This window comes from Dipodomys ordii, unplaced genomic scaffold (assembly GCF_000151885.1).
Source record: "Dipodomys ordii isolate 6190 unplaced genomic scaffold, Dord_2.0 Scaffold80, whole genome shotgun sequence".
In the NCBI taxonomy this organism is placed as follows: domain Eukaryota; kingdom Metazoa; phylum Chordata; class Mammalia; order Rodentia; family Heteromyidae; genus Dipodomys; species Dipodomys ordii.
The window spans coordinates 2,605,291-2,623,822 of record NW_012267296.1 but is presented as its reverse complement, the minus strand read 5'-3'; the positions used below and the strand labels follow the sequence as shown (position 1 = coordinate 2,623,822).

The following is an 18,532-nucleotide window of genomic DNA, read 5'->3' as shown; positions in this document are numbered from 1 at the left end:
GGTGGCTCATGCCTGTAATCCAAGTTACTCAGGAGGCTAAGATCTGAGGATCGTGTATGTTTTTATGCTTGATGAATTTGATTTTAAATTGTTTTTGTTATTGCTTAATAATTTTAGCAAAGATTCATTGTGTGTTTAATCAAATACAATGGACTGTTATTAGGTGGAATATTACTTACATGCTATTAATTCTACGATGGGATTGGTATTGTTCAGGATTTTATTCACTGTTAATGGAAAGGACTTGGAATAAACACTGTTTTTTTTTTCTTCTGAATTGAGGGAATTTGTCAGTATATAGCAAAGAATATCCTAGAAAGTACCATGCAACCATGGCTTTTTTTGAACTTAAATTATGAAATGTACTCACTACCTTACCTATGTAACTGTGACCCCTGTGTATATCACCTTGACAATAAGATTTAATTAAGAAAAAGATGTTTCTATCTCAGAATTCAAAAACTGGAATGACAGACATGTATTGCCAGATATGGATGGGCAATCTCCAACTATATTTTGCAAAATTTCTCAATATTCCTTTCATTGTGAAGCTCTATATAATTGTGGATTGATTTAATCTATTACCTATCTTTTTTGTCAGTGGTTTCTGGTGGTTTATTGGAGGTAAGAGTCTCAGGGACTTTCCTTCCCAGGGCTGGCTTTGAACTGCGATCCTCAGATCTCAGCCTCCTGAGTAGCTAGGATTACAGATATGAGCTGCCAGTGCGATTACATAATTTCAGTTTCTAATTTAAACCTTATTTCAACTGACATTCATAAGATACATAAGATTTCTTATTGTTGCAGCTTGCATAGCATATTTTTTTGCTCCATTTCTTAGCATCAAGTTTATCATATACTTTAAAGCTAAGTTTGCTTCTATATATTGTCAGTGTTTAGATTACAATATTTACTAGTTTGATGATTTGTACTTTTTGGCCATGTGTGATTAAATAATCATATATATACTACATGTATATATATATATATATAAATCTTAGTTACTCAAGAACCTAAGAGCTGAGGATCCTGGTTTGATGCCAACCTGGGGAAGAAATCAGTGAACAATTTTTTCTAATTAACTACAAAAAGCAGAAAGTGGAGCTTTGACTCAATGGTACAGCACTATTCTAGAGGAGTAAGAGTCCATGGACAGACAGACAGACAGACAGACACACACACACACACACACACACACACACTATCAGGATGCAGATTAGAAATTCTGTCTCAACCATTTTACAGTATATCAGTGCATGTCTACATGCATCCAAGGCAAAATATCTACCTAAATTCTATCAACTTACAAATTTCCATGTTGAAAATGGGAATTAGTGTTTGAGCTTCTATGTTTCAAAATAAATGTCTGCCTACAATTATGCCGTGTGCGATTTTCATTAGACTATGTGACCTAAGTAATATTTATTCTCTCTTGGTCATTATTCTGCAATCTCAGCATTTGAAAATTTTTTCTTCCGTAATTTAGGTTTTATTCTAGGAAGACAGCTTCTTAAAAGAACAAATAGAGTAAATTGTAAGGAAAAAGTCATCCTTCTGCCAGGCGCTGGTGGCTCACACCTGTCATCCTTACTACTCAGGAGGCTGAGATCTGAGTATCACATTTCAAAGCCAGCCCAGGCAGGACAGTCTCTGAGACTCTTATCTCCAATAAGCCACTAAGAAAACAGGAAGTGGACCTGTGGCTCAAGTGGTAGAGTGCTTGCCTTGAGCTGAAGAGCTGAGGGACCACACCCAGGTCCAGAGTTCAAGCCCTACAACTAACAAAAAAAAAGTCATCCTTCTGCTTTAATATTTATTAATTCCGAAACCCTTATCTCATCAGCCATATAGTTGAAACTATCATAATCTTTACAGTAAATGCACTGTGATCAACTACAAAAGGTTTTCTCTCATAAATTTCTGTGCATTTTTAATGAGTCGTATTTCAGTCAAAGTGGTGTCATCAATTTTTTAAACTTAAAATGTGATTCATTTTTTATTGTTTCCAACTACATATAAAATGAGGAGTCAATTTTAAAAATAGATTCTACCTACTTTTTTTAGCCTGACTGTCATAGTTCTGCATTATCTGTAACCTTTCAATATTTCATACATTCTTATTTCCTCTGCATGTGTTATTTATCTTGCTGAAATGTTCCTTCTTTCTTATATCTGCATAATGAAAAATAACTCATTCTTCAAGCCTCAACTAAATTGAACTTCTAAAAGAAAATCTTTGTTGATGATTTAGAGATACTTTACTCAAATTCTCATAGCACCATCATTTTTCTTTGTAAAAATTATCTAGTTTACTTGTACATTTATCATTGTCATTTTTTGATAAAAACGATTTATTTTATCATATAGTGTCCTTCACAAGGAGAAAGAATATGTCTATTTCTCTCCAAATAGACAATATTTCTTAGAAGAAATTCAGGCACACTGAAGATACAAGTGGTATATGTTTGTATTTGTGAATGTATGTGAATATAAGTTGGAGATTTCAATGAAAAACATTGTATGAAATGTTGATCTGAAATTTATTTGTCTTTAATTTAGACTTCTGTATGTGTATGCTTAGATATGTTTGTAAAATATATTTGAAATACATATGATTAAAAGACTGGAGATGTGGCTTAAGTGGTATAGTGTAAAGGTCCGAGCTTATTTCACTATATATATGTGTATATATATATATATATATATTGTTGTTGTTGAAAAAGTATATATTCTAGGTTAACATACCTCATAATATGTGGAAATGCTATTAATAAACATATTCTGTTAATAAATATAATAAAATATATTTCTCCTTATTATATTTTTAGACATATTACTAAAACAATTTATGTCTTTTTTTTTTTTTTTACCATGCAATGCATTTACTTGTGGGTTTATGGACAGTTTCTTGTTACCACAAATGAGGGAAGCTATGCAATCAATGTTTCGTTCGGTCTATCTTATTTCAGTTAGTATTGCTTTTTTTCAAAATTTTCCCATTTCCTTTTGAATTGCTACAATATCACTCTTTCTGATGGATGAGTAGAATTCCACTGTGTACATATACTACATTTTCTTGATCCCTCTGTCAACTGAGGGGCATCTGTGTTGATTGCCTATCTTGGCTATAGCAAACAGTGCTGCAATGAACATGATTGTACTGGTAACTTTAGTGTGGCCCTGTTTGCATACTATTGGATAAATAATCGGGAGTTGAATTGCTGGATCATAGGGAATCTCTATGTTTAGTCTTTTAAGGAATCTCCATACTGGTTTCCCTGCCAGCATCTGTTATGATTTGTTTTGATAATGGTCATTTTAACTTGTGAGGAAAAATTACACTGGAACATGATAAATTATACTCGTCTATAGGCACTCACAAGGAGTGAGCACAAAGGAAGATCTTCTTAGGAGAGTGTCAAAAAGGAGTAAGTATATGCACCTGATCATACAAAATAAAATTTATAGAAATCAACTCTAGAAAATAGAATAAGTATATTTTATTCTTTGTTGTTTTTGTTGTCTTTATCTTTTATGTATTTGTTCATTTATCTGATTTTTGGAATGTAAGGAGGGCACAGAAATGGAGGGACAAAAAGTGAACAAATTCATCAGTGATATTTATTAGATACTATGTTGAAAATGAACTATAAAAATTATCTATAAAACTTTTAGATGCATACAGGAGGGAAAAACTAGGAACGGGTGACATTGTTCAAAAAGATATGCACTCTTTATTTGATTTATATAACTCATATCCATAACTTTTACAATATCAATGAAAAACAATAAATATATGTGTATATGTACATTTTATATATATATATATATATATATATATATATATATATTATGTTTGATTTTACTTTGGTGTCAGCCATATATCCCTGGGATGATTTAAACTTAATCTATTCAGTAGCCTTTTCAAAAGATATTATGTACAATTAATCATTTTTATTAAAGAGGTGAGAATTTTTCCAAATATTTCTAGTCTCACTAAGGACTTGTTTTGCTTTTAATCCAACAATCCCTCCTCACTAATGAAATTTCATACAGCTCTTAATCCCCTCTTATACCACCCATGAAATCCTATAATTAATTAGAAATCCCACTTGTATCTGGGCTTTGGTAGCTTACACATATATTTCTACTTATTCAAAAAAGTGAAATCAGTAAACTGTAATTTGAAGACAGCATGGGAAGCCTGTGAGATTCTATCTCCAGCTAACCAGTGAAATACTGAAGTAATGATTCAAGTGGTAAAATGTCACCTGTGAGTAAGTTGTGATAGCACAAGATCCTGAGTTCAAGGCCCAATACCAGCAGAAAAGAAGATAAATTTCCATTACAAATATTTTAGAATGTTTATTCCACATAGAACTTATTTGTCAAGATCTTTTTTATTTTAAACTCCTTTTTTGCTTTGTGTTTTAAAGACAAGTAAATATAACTGAATAAATGGAAAATATATTCTCCTTTACTTATAAATAATCAACATTTAGATTAATGCATAGCCAATATTTAGTTATCTGAATTAGAGAAGAGAAGGTAAACAACAAAATGGTGAGGTAAAGGACTAAGGGAGAACCAATGCAACATCAATACTCAGAAGAAAATATGTGGGAAATAAACTTTAAAACTTGAGGGTGAGGATACTGGGAGGAGGAAACCTTGGAGAAAAATGAGGGGTGTTAAAAATGTTCCACAAGAAATGTACTCACTACCTTATGTAAGTAACTGTAACCCTTCTGTACATCACCTTGACAATAAAATCAAATTTTAAAAAATAAATTAACCCTAAAAGTGACGGGTAAAAATTTGCCCTTTAAAAATAAAAACCAAAATTTAATTGTAAATAATAACCAAGTTTCTGCATTTTGTTTGCTATATGTATGTAAGAATGTATATATATTCAATAAAGGCTTTACATTTTGCTTTATCATATTTATTTATTACTTTGGATGCACTTTTTACAAATTATAAAATATTAAAATAACTATTAAATTAAAATTCTTGAAAATTTCTGAATTAAGAATATTGATTTTGTTCATTTGATTTTGTCTATAATAATCCTTATCCACAAATTTATATTTGAGAAAAATCTAAATAACATATACAGTGTTTCCAATCCTTCACTTGTAAATTAGCTATTCAATATATATTAAAAATCTTTGCAACTACAATAAAATATATATGAACAAAACACTGGGTTAGCCTTAAAGTGATGTATACTTACAAATGCACTTTAATTACAGATTTAAAATCCTAAATCATAAAAATTCCTTTAGTGGGATTAGTAAACAAGGAAACAAAACAAATACATGAGCAAATAATTACTTATACACAGTGGGTTTTCAAAGAAAGAAATCACATCAAAATGTAAATCTAGTAAGATTATTAAAACACATCCAACACTCGCAAAATCACTCAGCATTTACTTAATATTAATTCTCTGGTAAAAATGGTTGCCTTTAAACTGTTTAATCTAGTACCAAAGCTTGGGAAAGTAGCATCTATTTACAAAGACATTTTACCTCATATCCTTATTTTTCACTAGAGAAAACTAGGTCAATAGTATTTAATGCAATATCCTCAAATACTCATTCTAAGCATATTTTGAGTTATCTCAATTTATTGGTAAGTTCTTAAAAGGAAATGTCATTTCTGTGTATTTCAAAACTTTAATAAAGTGTTCATTTTGTTTCTGTTTCTTTTTTTTCCCACTAAAATTATGTCGGAAGAGTAACCAAAACTTTTGCAAGATTTTAGACTTTTACAAGATATTAACAAACATTATATTCTATAGAACTCTGCTTAAAAAACCATACTTTATTCAAAGTTCCCTCATGTATTATTTGAATATTCTTAGAGGGTGAATTTATTTATATTAGATGTCTACATGGGAAGTGGCGCTGTAGCTCAAGTTGTAGAGTGCTCGCCTTGAGCTGAAGCGCTGAGTGATAGTGCCCCAGGCCAGAGTTCAAACCCTACGACAAACCAAAAAAAAACAAAAAAAGTCATGGACTTTCTTGCCTGGGCTAGCTTTGAACCAGGATTCTCATCGCAAATCTTATATGTCTACATGTCTTTTAATATCTACATATTTATCTACAGACGTATAGATATCTATTGCATTTAAGTAATTCACTTAAACAAGTTTTCTTTTTCTTATTATTTATACAACAGATGAAATAAATCAGATGTCTATGTGTCTGATAATATTTTTCTTTTATTTATTGTCAAGGTGATGTATAGAGTGGTTACAGATACATAAGTAAGGTAATATGTACATTTCTTGTCAAACTGTTGCCCCTTCCCTCATTTTTCTTCTATAATTTTAATTTATAAACTTCTAGTAAGTTTTTTTTATTATAAGATGCTCAAAGAATGCCTTCTTATAATATTACTTTGTCACATAGATTTAATATCTAGTAATTGCATGTGAAAAGTGTGAAAATTTCCTTTGTGTGAATTTTGGAAATTTATAATATTCAAATGTTTAGTTAAATTACAGCTCTAAAGTAGTACTATATATTTTTTGTAATTCATCCTTTCCAAAACAGGTTTCCATATGTGATCTACACACAAGCTCAGTTTTGACTTGAGTATGTGCAATTGAGTTCAGCACTTTTATTTTTTGTATATGTTTCAGGTCTTTGGCATAGTTTCTCAGCATTTTTTATCAAGAATAACACAGCTCCACTTCTGGCTTTTTTTAGTGATGAATTAGAAATAAGAGTTTCATGGACTTTCTTGCCCCAGCTTGCTTTAAACCAGTGTCCTCAGATCTCAGCTTCCAGAGTAGCTAGGATTACAGGAGTGAGCCAATGGCATCCAGCAACTTGATACACACATATTTTTCTATTTTGAGACTGTCAATGCTTTTATTCCCAATGTTACTAAATTATTGAGAAAATACAGCATATTGATGAACTGCTATTTAAAGATAATAAAACATAAAACTAAAGAAAAGTGTGAAAAAATAGTTGGTAATGGAAAATATCTTGAAATATTCATTCAATTACCATAGACTCATCAATATCCTGTTCCAGCAATTAATTCACTAGGATTATATAAAGTAGAATTTTTTACATGGGAAGTTATTTGCTATACTAGTTGGCTGAATGGATGTCATGTTAAAAGTGTAAACTTTGCTACTGAGAATTTGTGGTTTTATAGTCTTGAATTAGTTGTATCTCTACTCAGAGGTCTAGAAATCTCAAAAGTAAATGAGAGGTCCAGAGCTTAAAACATCATGGAAAATGATTTTGAAAAATCTTTTCTTTGCAGGCAAGTTATTAGTTCCAATGCAAGCTTTCATAGTATAACTGAAATTTAGATATCCATTCCACTTAGACAATATCCAGTGCTTCCTGACCAGATTTAAGAAACAGGGTCAAAATGAACAACACTAATCCTGGAGATTATGGTAACTTACTCAAAAAATCAAAATTTTGCCAAATCTTTAAATTATTGGATCTGCAATTAAGTGGCTTCTAAATCTGCAAATTGTATATATTTCTTGTACCTCTTTTCTCTCTTCTGATTAAAACAGACTATTCTTGACCAAACTATAGACTCCTATAATTTGGCTTTACATTAAAAGTCAATTTACTCTTTGTCCTATTATAGTAGTTTCAGAAATAATTGTTCAGTTTAAGCAAAAATATTCCCCTCTTTTTGATCATTTAGTAATTTTCTATCCTCTGATGCTCTTCTGCCCCATACTCACCTTCATGGCTATAAGCATACACAGAAATTTTTACATATTTTAATCTGATAATTCTCCTCTATTGCAATAGTCTTTTTACCCCTTGCTGTAATTACTTATAAAGTCTTTCTATTTAAAGAACGTACTTTGATTTTCTTTCTTTCTTTCTTTCTTTCTTTCTTTCTTTCTTTCTTTCTTTCTTTCTTTCTTTCTGTCTTTCTTTCTTTCTTTCTGTCTCTCTGTCTCTCTGTCTCTCTGTCTGTCTCTTTTTCTTTCTTTCGTAGTCATGGGGCTTGAACTTTGGGCTTGAGCGCTGTCCTTGTGCTCTTCAGCTCAAGGTGAGTGCTCTACCACTTGAGCCACAGCACAACTTCTGGTTTTCTAATGGTTTATTGGAGACAAGAGTCTCACGGACTTTCCTGCTCAGGCTGGCTTTGAGCCGTGATCCTCAGATCTCAGCATCCTGAGTAGCTAGCATTCCAGGTGGGAGCCACTAGAGCCTGGCTGAATTTCTCTTTCTTTTTCAGTTTTATTCTTTAATGAATTAGTGTTTCATCAATACTAATGGCATCACAATTCTAAGTGCTTTTTCAGAATTGAAGTGATCCTTCAACTAATGTTTTTTTTTCTTTCATATTAAGAAACTTCCATATTAACTATTTCTTTTTCTTTGTTTCATCACTCTTCATTAATACAAGAAGCAGAAGACTGAGTCACCCAACATATGCAAAAGGGATAGCAACATTTTATAGTTCAGAGATTTGTTTCATGTGCTAATAAATACTTACTCCAAGTTGCCTGAGAATGTTGACAATATTTGGCTTTTGTGCCACTCAGTGGTTCAAAATTATTTTCTAAGAGAATGACATTTCAGCGTCACTGTGTGATTAGACAAAATATACACAAATGGAACACTTTCAAACAAGAAAACATGGCAAAAATTTTACTAGACTTGTTTTCTACTTCTACAAGTCCCCCACTAGAAGGGGTAAAGAATAGAAGAGAACCTATAAATGCCAGGTGATTGACTGTTGTTGGTAGAGTATATGAATTTGGAATAGCAAGCAATAGACCCAATTGTTATAGAAGTGTGTGATGTATCTCATTACAGCATTACTGGCAAAAATTATGTGTTCCTGCTATTACTCCAGAGACTTGGCAGCACAGCAGGGACTTTTTTGGAATGGGAGGCAAAGCACATCAAGCAGACATTTGGGAATCTAAGAAGCAGATGGTGTTGTGTATGCAAAACAAATGACAAAGAATGTATTAATTTATGGACACCACAAAAATTAAATATCATTTAAAATGAATACCAGTCTATGTATGGCCCCAGAGAGCACCATGTGTTGCCTTAAAGGACAACTAAGAATGTCTAGAAGATAGTTCCTAGGCAGTTTTAGGAGAAAAATCACAAAATGATAAGGATTGGATGTATCTTGACACACACATGGATTAGAAACAAAGAGCATAATGTACTGTGGGTCTCAATTCTCTTCTTAAAACATCTTCCACAGGATAGAGGCATGGTTAAAGTTGTACAGCATCAGCCATAAAAGCAAACAAGCCAGGAAAATATGATTCTCTAAGTTCAAAACCCAGTATAGGCAAAATAAATCAAGAATAAAAAGCATATCTTCCAATGTTTGTGAATCTCAAGAGTAGTTTAAAATGTAAAATTTTGATTTTGTAATAAATTCTTTAGGTTCCCTGTAAACAGCTTCATCCTCTGTTTTTTTTCTGGAATAAATTGTTGCTTTGTATGTCCCTCCCCCATGGTATAACCCTTGTCACCGTATTTGATGTTGGTATAATTTGGGGAGGGGAAGGGAAAAAGCAAAATGTTTAAATAGGGATACAGGATGACCCATTGCAACAATGAGATGTAAGAGACACTATGTTGACAAGGCAACTTTACAACTTAGGCATGGGGGGAAGTGTAGTTGTGGAGGTGGGAGGGAAAGGATTATAGGGAAAATCAAAGGAGGCAAGAATGCTTCATAAGAAATGTACTCATGGGCTGGGAAGGTGGCTCAGTGGTAGAGTGCTAGCCTTGCATGCCTGAAGCCCTGGGTTCGATTCCTCAGTATCACATAAGCAAAAAGAAAAAAGCCAGAAGTGGCTCTGTGGCTCAAGTGGTAGAGTGCTAGCCTTGAGCTGAAGAGCTGAGGGATAGCACTCAGGCCCAGAGTCCAGGCCCCACGACTGGATTAAAAAAAAAAAAAAAGAAATGTACTCATTACCTTGCTCTTGTAACTGTTACCCCTCTGTACAGTATTTTTACAGTAAAAAACTTATTAAAAAGAAATACAAAATTATAGAAATAAAATAAGTATATAAATTGGCAATTTTGATACATATTCCCTTGTAATGCCAAAAAACTTGAAAGATCTGAAATCTGCTTTGTGTTCACAGTACTTAATAATCTTGCTGGTGTTTGAAGTGTTCAAATATTTTCAACAAGTTACAGGTTCTTATAATTATTTTCACAGAATTTAGAGGAAATGTTTTAAGTTGAGCATTTCTTCATGTGTCTGTTGGCCATTCTTATTTCCACTTCAGAGAAGTCTATCTTTAAGACTTTAGTCCACTGATTAATTGGCCATATGTTTCTTGGAGGATTTGTTGTTGGGGGATTTAATTCTTTGAGTTCTAAGTATATTTTAGATTTGAGACCCTTGTCCACTGTATGGCTAGTGAAGATCTTCTCACAATTCATGGCTTTCTATTTTTCCTGCTATCTATGTCCTTTGTTATGCAGAAGCTTTGCAGTTTCATGCAATCCCATTTGTCCAACCTTTCTTTGATTTATTGTGCTTCTGGGTCTTTAATAAGAAAATATCAGGTTTTCAATTCTATTCCATTGGTCCTGAGGTCTGTTCTTGTGCCAGTACCAAGCTGTTTTGATTACTATGGCTTTGCAGTAGAGTTTGAAATTTGATATTGATATTCCTCCAGCACTGTTCTTTCTGTTAGGGATCGTTTTTGCTATTTGGGGTCTTTTTTTGTTCCATATGAATTTTTGGATTACCTCTTCTATTTCCTTGAAGAATGAGGTTGGAATATTGATAGGTATCACATTGAATCTGTAGATAGCCTTGGGATGTATTGCCATTTTCATGATGTTGATCCTTCCAGTCCAGGAGCATGGGAGATTTTGCCACTTTCTAAGTATTGCCGTTTTCACAATGTTGATCCTTCCAGTCCAGGAGCATGGGAGGTTTTGCCACTTTCTAAGTTCTGTTTTGATTTCCTTTTTCAGGTTTCAAAAGTTTTCATCATAGAGGTACTTGAAGGGAAAAAACAAATCATTTAAATAGGGATACAAGTGGACCCATTGCAGCAATGAGATGTAAAATTCGTTATGTCGAAAAACGAACTTTACAACTTTGGTGGGGTGGGGGGGAGTGGGAGAGTAGGGGGTGGGAGATGGGAAGGGATGGGAAGGGGAAAAGAAGGAGGAGGCAACAATGCTTGATAAGAAATGTACTCATTACCTTTCCCATGTACTTTTAACCCCTCTGTACCGTATTTTCACTATATATATATGTATATGTATATATTTAAAAAAAAGAAAATAGAAAATTTCGGCCTGTGCTAAGGAACTGTAGAATTTCTTGTTTCTTCCTGTAATGTTTTCAGGGCGTCTGCTATTTTTTTTTTTATTTTTATTTTTTTGCCCGTCATGGGGCCTGAACTCTGGGTCTGGGCGCTGTCCCTCAGCTCTTCAGCTCAAGGCTAGCGCTCTACCACTGGAGCCACAGCGCCACTTCTGGCTTTTTCTGTTTATGTGGTGCTGAGGAATCGAACCCAGGGCCTCATGCTTGCAAGGCATGCACTCTACCACTGAGCTACCTTCCCAGCCCCAGTGCGTCTGCTATTATTTCGAGGTCTTTGATATATTTGTAGCTGATTCTGGTGCAGGGAGACATAGAAGGATGTAGCTTTTTCAATAGGTGTTTAATCAATTTTGCCCGCACAATTTATGAAAAGGCTGTCTTTTTTCCATTCTATTTTTTTTTTTTAGCTCTCTTGTCAAAGATTACGGGGGTATAGTTTTGTGTGCTCATTTCTGGGTCTCCAGTCCTATTTCATTGGTCCTCATGCCTGTTCTTGTGCCAGTACCAAGTTGTTTTGATTACTATGGCTTTGTAGTATAGTATGAAATTTGGAATTGATATTCCTCCAGTGATTTTTTTTTTCCTTTAAGAATTTTTTTTTTACCTTTTCGTGGTCATTTATTGTTCTCTAGAACTTTTTGGATTGCTTCTTCTATTTCCTTGAAGAATGAGGTTGGGATATTGATAGGTATCATATTGAATTTGTATATAGCTTTTGGCAATATTGTCATTTTCAGGATGTTAATCCACCTAATCCAGTAGCATGGGAGGTTTTTCGACTTCCTAAGATCTGATATAATTTCTTATTGCAGGTTTTTAAGGTTTTCATCATAGAAGTTGTTCACCATTTTCGTTAACTCTTAGGTACATTATTTATTAGGTGGCTGTTACAAAAGTGGTTGCTATCCTAATTTCAGCCTTGCTCTTCTTGTTATTGGCATATAGGAAAGATTAATTTTTGGGGTTAATTATATATCGTGCTACTTTCCCAAAGTTTCCGATCAGCTATAGTAACTTGGGAGTGGAATCCATGGGGTTCTTTAAATACAAGATCATGTCACCTGCAGAGGGAGAGTTTACTTCATCTTTCCCTATTTGGATCCCCTTTATGTTTGCACATTTTCTTATTTTCCTAGCTACACATTCTACTACTAAGTTGAAGAGGACTGGAGAGAGCAGATATCCTTGTGTCATTCCTGAATTTAGAGGAAATGGCTTTAACTTCTCACCATTCAGTGCAATGCTGGCTGTACATTTGTCATAAAGAGTCTTCATTATATTGAGAAATGTTTCATGGATTCCTAGTTTTTCCAGAGGTTTCATCATAAAGGGGTGTTGGATCTTGTCAAATGCTTTTCTGCATCTATTGAGATAATCATGTGGTTCTTATCCTTTCTTTTGTTGATGTGATGAATTATATTGTTTTGCGTATATTGAACCAGCTTTGCATCCCTGAAATGAATCCTGTTTGATCGTGGTGCATGATTTTTTTTGACTAGTTGTTGAAGTTGATTGGCCAAAATTTTGTTGAGAATTTTTCATCAAAGAAATGGGTACATAGTTCTCTATCTTTGATGAGTACCTGCCTACTTTTGGAAGGTTACGATGGCTTCACAGAAAGAGTTTGCTAGTGAACTTCCACTTGCAATTTCATTGAATATTTGGGGGAGTATTAGAGTGAGCTCTGAAGTGAAGGCCTTGTAGAATTCAGCTGTAAATCCATCCAGTCCTGGGATTTTCTTGGGTGAGACGTCTGTGATTGCAGTTTCTATTTTGATGCTTGATATGGGTCTGATAAATTGGTTTAAATCTCTTGGTTTATTTGGGCATGACAATATTTGCTAGAAATTCATCCATATCTTTCTGATTCTCAAACCTCTTAGCATAAAGTTTTGAGAAATATTCCCTTATATTCTGAATCTTGGTTGTTAGTGTGTTTCTGTTTCCTTTCTCATCTGTTTATTTGGATGTGTTCTTTTTTCTAATATGATCTGCTAAGGGTCTGTCAATTTTGTTGATTTTTTTTGAAGAACCAACTCTGCTTTGTTGATTCTTTCTATAGGTTTTTAGGCTCTAATTCATTTAATTCTGATTTAATTTTAATTATTTGTTTCCATCTAATGGATTGGGGTTTAGCTTGCTGCTCTTTTCAAGGAGCTTTCAGGTCTCATTAAATTGTTGGTTTCAGATTTCTCCAATTTGTTAATGTAGGAACTGAGTACTATAAACTTGCCTCTGTGTACTGCCTTTGCTGTGTCCCAGAGGAGCTGATAGTTTGTATGTTCATTTTTGTTAAATAGCATGAACATCTGTGTTTCCTTTCTAATCTCTTCCATGACCCACTGGTGGTTCAACAATGTGTTGTTCAGACTCCACGTGTTACAGAATTTCATTTGGTGGCTTTTGGTGTTCAATATTAATTATATTCCCTTGTGGTCTGAGAGAATGCAGGGCATAATATCAATATTTATGAATCGGGAAAAATTGCTTTGTGACCTAGAATGTGATCTATTTTGGAGAATGTTCCATGTGTTGCTAAGAAGAAGGTGTAATCTGATGCTGCTGGGTGAAATATTCAGTAGATGTCTGTTAAGTCTATTTGACCTATGCAGTTGTTTAAGTCTGAAGTTTCTCTGTTGAGTTTTTGCCAGGTTGATCTATCCAGAGGGGATAGTGGTGTGTTAAAGTCCCCCCAATTTTTTTTTTTAATTTTTTTGTTTTTATGTGTGATTTTAAGGAAAGTAGTGTTTCTTCAATAAATTTGAGTTCCCTATTATCTGGTGAGTAGATATTTAGAATTGCAGTAACCTCCTGAAGGAGAGATCCCTTAATTAGTATGTAGTGACTTTCTTTATCTTTTCTCATTGGTTTTAATTTGAAGTCAATTATATCTGATATTAGGATTGCAACTGCTGCCTATTATGGGGATATTTGCTTGGTAGATTTTATTTCAGCCTTTCACTTTCAGAATATGTTTGTTTTTGTGGGTGAGGTGTGTCTCTTGAGGACAACAGATAGAAGGATCTTGCTTTTTGATCCAACTAGAAAATCTGTCACTTAATTGGAGAGTTAAGTCCATTAATATTGAGAGTAAGGGCTGTTAGGGATAAGAGGTGTTTGTCTGTCCCTGCTTTTCATCCCTTTTTTTTTTTTTTTTGGTGGAGCTGTGCCTTGGCGAGTCTTGTTGCCTTGATTGCATAGATCTTGGTTTGTGGAGAGTTTTATTGGCAATATTCTGTTTATGTTGGTTTTCTATGTGTAGCACATATTTGAGAATTTTTGGTAGAGCTGGTTTGGTAGCGATATATTGTTTCAGTTTTTCCTTGCTGTGGAAGGTTTTTATTTGTCCTTCTGCTATGAATGAGAGCCTAGATGGACAGATCTTTCTTGGTAGTTATTTGTCTTTATGGCATGCTATACCTCTTTCCACGCAATCCTTGCCTTTATGGTGTCTGCTGAGAAGGCTGAGGTAATTCTGATTGGCTTACCTTTAAATGTGATTGTTCTATTCTTCCTGGCTGCTTTAAGAATTCTTTCCTTAGTAGCTATTGATCGTGTATGGACTATAATATGGGGGTGGGATGACCTATCCTGGTCTGATCTATTTGGGGTTATAAAAGCTTGGTGCATCTGGATGGGCCTGTTCTTTTGCATATTCGTGAAGTTCTCTTCTAGGATTCTGCCAAATATATTTCCTAATCCATTGGCATCCCTCTCCAGGCCCTCCTGTATATGTATTAGTCTCAAATTAGGCTTTCTGAATGTACCCTGTATTTCCTGAAGTGATCTGACATGGTTCTTGGTTTTGTTATGAATATCTGTATGCTCTTTCTCTATGGGATCTAAACTGTCTTCTACCTCTGAGATTCTGTGTTCTGCCTCCTCCATTCTGCTTTTGAGGCTTTTTACTTTGCTTTTTATCTCCCTACCTTCTTGATGGTCTTTCTTAATGGTGGCCAGCTCTTTATTGAGTTTTTTCTTTTAACTTTTGAATAGATCACCTTACCTCCTGGAGTTTGTTTTCGGACTTCTCCTTTTCACTCCTTTATCTGGGTTTCTATCTTTTCATTGGGCTGTTTCTTGTTCTGTTGGAGTTCCTTTATCTTTTTTTTTTCTGGAGGCCATAAAGACACATATTAGCTTCTGGTTGGCCTCATCACGTTCTTTCATAGCCCTGTGCAGGGTGTCCAATTTTTTATTCAGCAGATTTACCAACCATGGTTTTAAAATATCTTGAACATTATCCTCTAGGTCATTCTGGGACTGCTCTGTAGCTTGTTTATGTGGAGATGGAGTTGGGGTTAGTTGATTGTCCATGTTTCCTTTGTTTCTACAATTATTTCTACCCATTTGGAAACACTGGTATGACAATAGGACAGTCTTTTAGGGAAGGAGCCAACACAGTGTTGTATAGATCTTAAGGTTTCAGAATTATGGGTAGGTGTTTCCCTATTTTGCTCTCTTTTTCTTTGCTTGGAGAGGGATGTTGTGGTTCCAGGGTAGAGATTATGTATAGTTGTAACTTGTGAGATGATCTGCATTTGGTTGATAATAGTCTTTACCTTAGCATTAACAAGATGGGCCCCTTGTACTCAGTCAAATGGAACCAAGTGTAAGTTGGATCAGATATAACCCATTAGGGATCAATGGACAAGAGAAGATGGAGAAGAGAAGGGACAGGATTGGAGAGATAAAAATTTAAATTTAGAAGAAAAATTGGGTTAATGTTAGTAGAGGGGTAAGAACAGCTTAGAGGAAAGGCATATGTAGTAGGAAGAGAATAGAGACCTTTTTTCCAAATGTAAGTGGTAGAAAAGAATTCAAAGAAAGGTTATGTAAGGAATAGCTTAGAGATCTAGATGAAGGTAAGAAAAGAAGTTATATATAAGTATATTTGGGAGATTTGCTGAGATTAGAAAAAGTTTTATTCAAAGAGTATTGGAAAGTTGCTTAATCTAAGGTTACTCCTGTAATTATTGTTCACACACATAGAAGGAGGCCTTTGTTTGTGCATAGAACTAGACAGGGTAGCTCTGATGGAGTATTAGTATAATGTGGTTATAAACAAAAAAGAGAGTGAAAGGAAACAAAAAAATTAAAATTAGGAAATTGAAAAGTGGAAGAAAAAGCTAAATAATAGCGAAAATATATTTAAATAAAATAGCAAATCCTAAAAAAATATGTAAAAGTAACACACGGAAACAAAAACAAACAACAAATGATCAGACATGAAAAAAAAGAGACTAAAAAAAATCTAAAGAGTAGGGTTTTTTGCGTTTTTGGGGGGGATCTTGAATCTCTAGGTAGTCCTCTAAGCCGATTCCTAATAAAACCTTGTGTGTCTTGCCATATTCCACTTTCCTTGTGGCTTAGTTGGACCCAGAAGACCTTTGACAAGGGTGACTGCTACCTAGAATCCCACTCTCAGGCCTGATGTTGGGGAGTTTGGGGTTTCAGATTTTCATTCTTTTATCACAGACCTGGAGCTTTCCCAGGTAACCATAGGTGTTTTAGTAACAGAGCTCAGGTCTGTGTTCACCTCTGATATGATCCCTCCTTTTGGAAGGGGGCTTGGGTCAGAGGGCTTTGGGATCCTACAGAGAATTGCCACCCCAGGGGGTGGACCCAATTGGGCTACTCTCAAAGTCTGTTTCTGGTGGTGTGCTGGACCACAGAGCCTGTGTTGTGGTGACCAGGAAGGTGTTAGTGGTTCTCAGTGGAAGGGTGCAGGCGCAGGGAGGACCAGGTGGAGCTTGGTTCAGTGGGTAGCCATGCTGGGCTGTAGTGGCACCAGTGGGAGAGGGCTGCAGACTTGGGGGTGGCTGCTTCCGGTGGCTGTGGGCTGTGTCAGAGTAAAACATATTCTTTTTTTCTGCATCAGCCTTAAACTTTAGGTTTTGTTATTTTATTTAACAACTCAAAGATATAGATCCAATATTAGCTATCATCTAAACTTTAAATTTAGTTCTCACAGTATGTATTTATTTATTTATTCTATGATGCTTTGATTTCACTTTGTCAATAGTACTACATATATTTTTATTTTATTTGTAGCCATATTATTCTGAATCACTCTCATAATTTTCCAGATACAACGTACTTTTGTCTCTCTGACTGAAGAGGATAAAGAATGCATTCTTAAATCCTCATATGGAAAATAACAAGTATATAATCTATTCTTGAAATAGATAAAATGTTATATTGTGCATTTTGTGCATGTTTAATTGAAAAACTTTCTAAATAAGGATAGGAAGTTGGTTAACAGAGAGCTATCAATTTAAATATCATATTTTAAACTAGATGCAAAAAAAATGCAATGAAGCATATGTTCAAAATTCAGTAAATGAATATATAAATCTACAGAAAAAACATGAACCAGGAAATTAGACCATGAGGACAAACTCTTAATTACTCTCTCTTTTTTTTTTACATCTTTTGAAGTGTCTATAAATTACAACACCTGGTACATTATTCTGCCTAATTACCAGGAGAGGACCATTGGGCCACTTGGACATAGGCTACAGTCTGTCAACCTATTTCAACATAAAGTAGGCAAGGGAGTCACATGCAAAAGTCCTTTTGATAAGTTACTTTAGAGACAAATATGAGTCTCTACATGGAGGAAGAAGATGAAAGAGATGTAAAATGTACTTTTAACTTGTTTCTAAAAGAGAAGTATTTCAGCACTACTATTGGCCTGATAAATAGGTCTTTAAGATACTTTCTTAGAAATTGAAGCTATCTAGAAATACTACAGAGTGCCTAGCCATAGGACACTGCATATAATTTACAGATCAATAATGAGAGAATTTAAGTGGAGAAAATAATGAAGGAGGAAAGGTACAAAAAAGTGGATAAAAATAATTGATGTGATTCACTACAAATATAAAACATTGCTAGCCCCAAAGCATTTCCCTCCACTTGATTCGCCTTAACAAATGCTTCTATTCTCTCAAAAATATCAATTATACTCAATTGACAGGAAATGTATCAACATTTTTCATCGGGGTTTAAAAGTCTTTTTTTGTATTTTAATATTTTTTTAAATTAATTTATTTATTTTTTATTTGTGAGCATACTGTACAGAGGGGTTACAATTACATGGACAGGATAATGCGTACATTTCTTACCAAGCATTGCAGCCTCCTCCTTTGGTTTACCCTTCACATCCCTTCCAGCCTCCCCCCTCCCCCCCAATCCC

At 34.3% G+C, this 18,532-nt stretch overlaps 1 pseudogene; it reads right to left on the bottom strand.

Moving 5' to 3' along the window:
* LOC105992133 overlaps nt 1–15,219 on the bottom strand; it is a 65,626-nt pseudogene extending 50,407 nt beyond the window's left edge.
* Nucleotides 15,220–18,532: the final 3,313 nt, after the last annotated feature.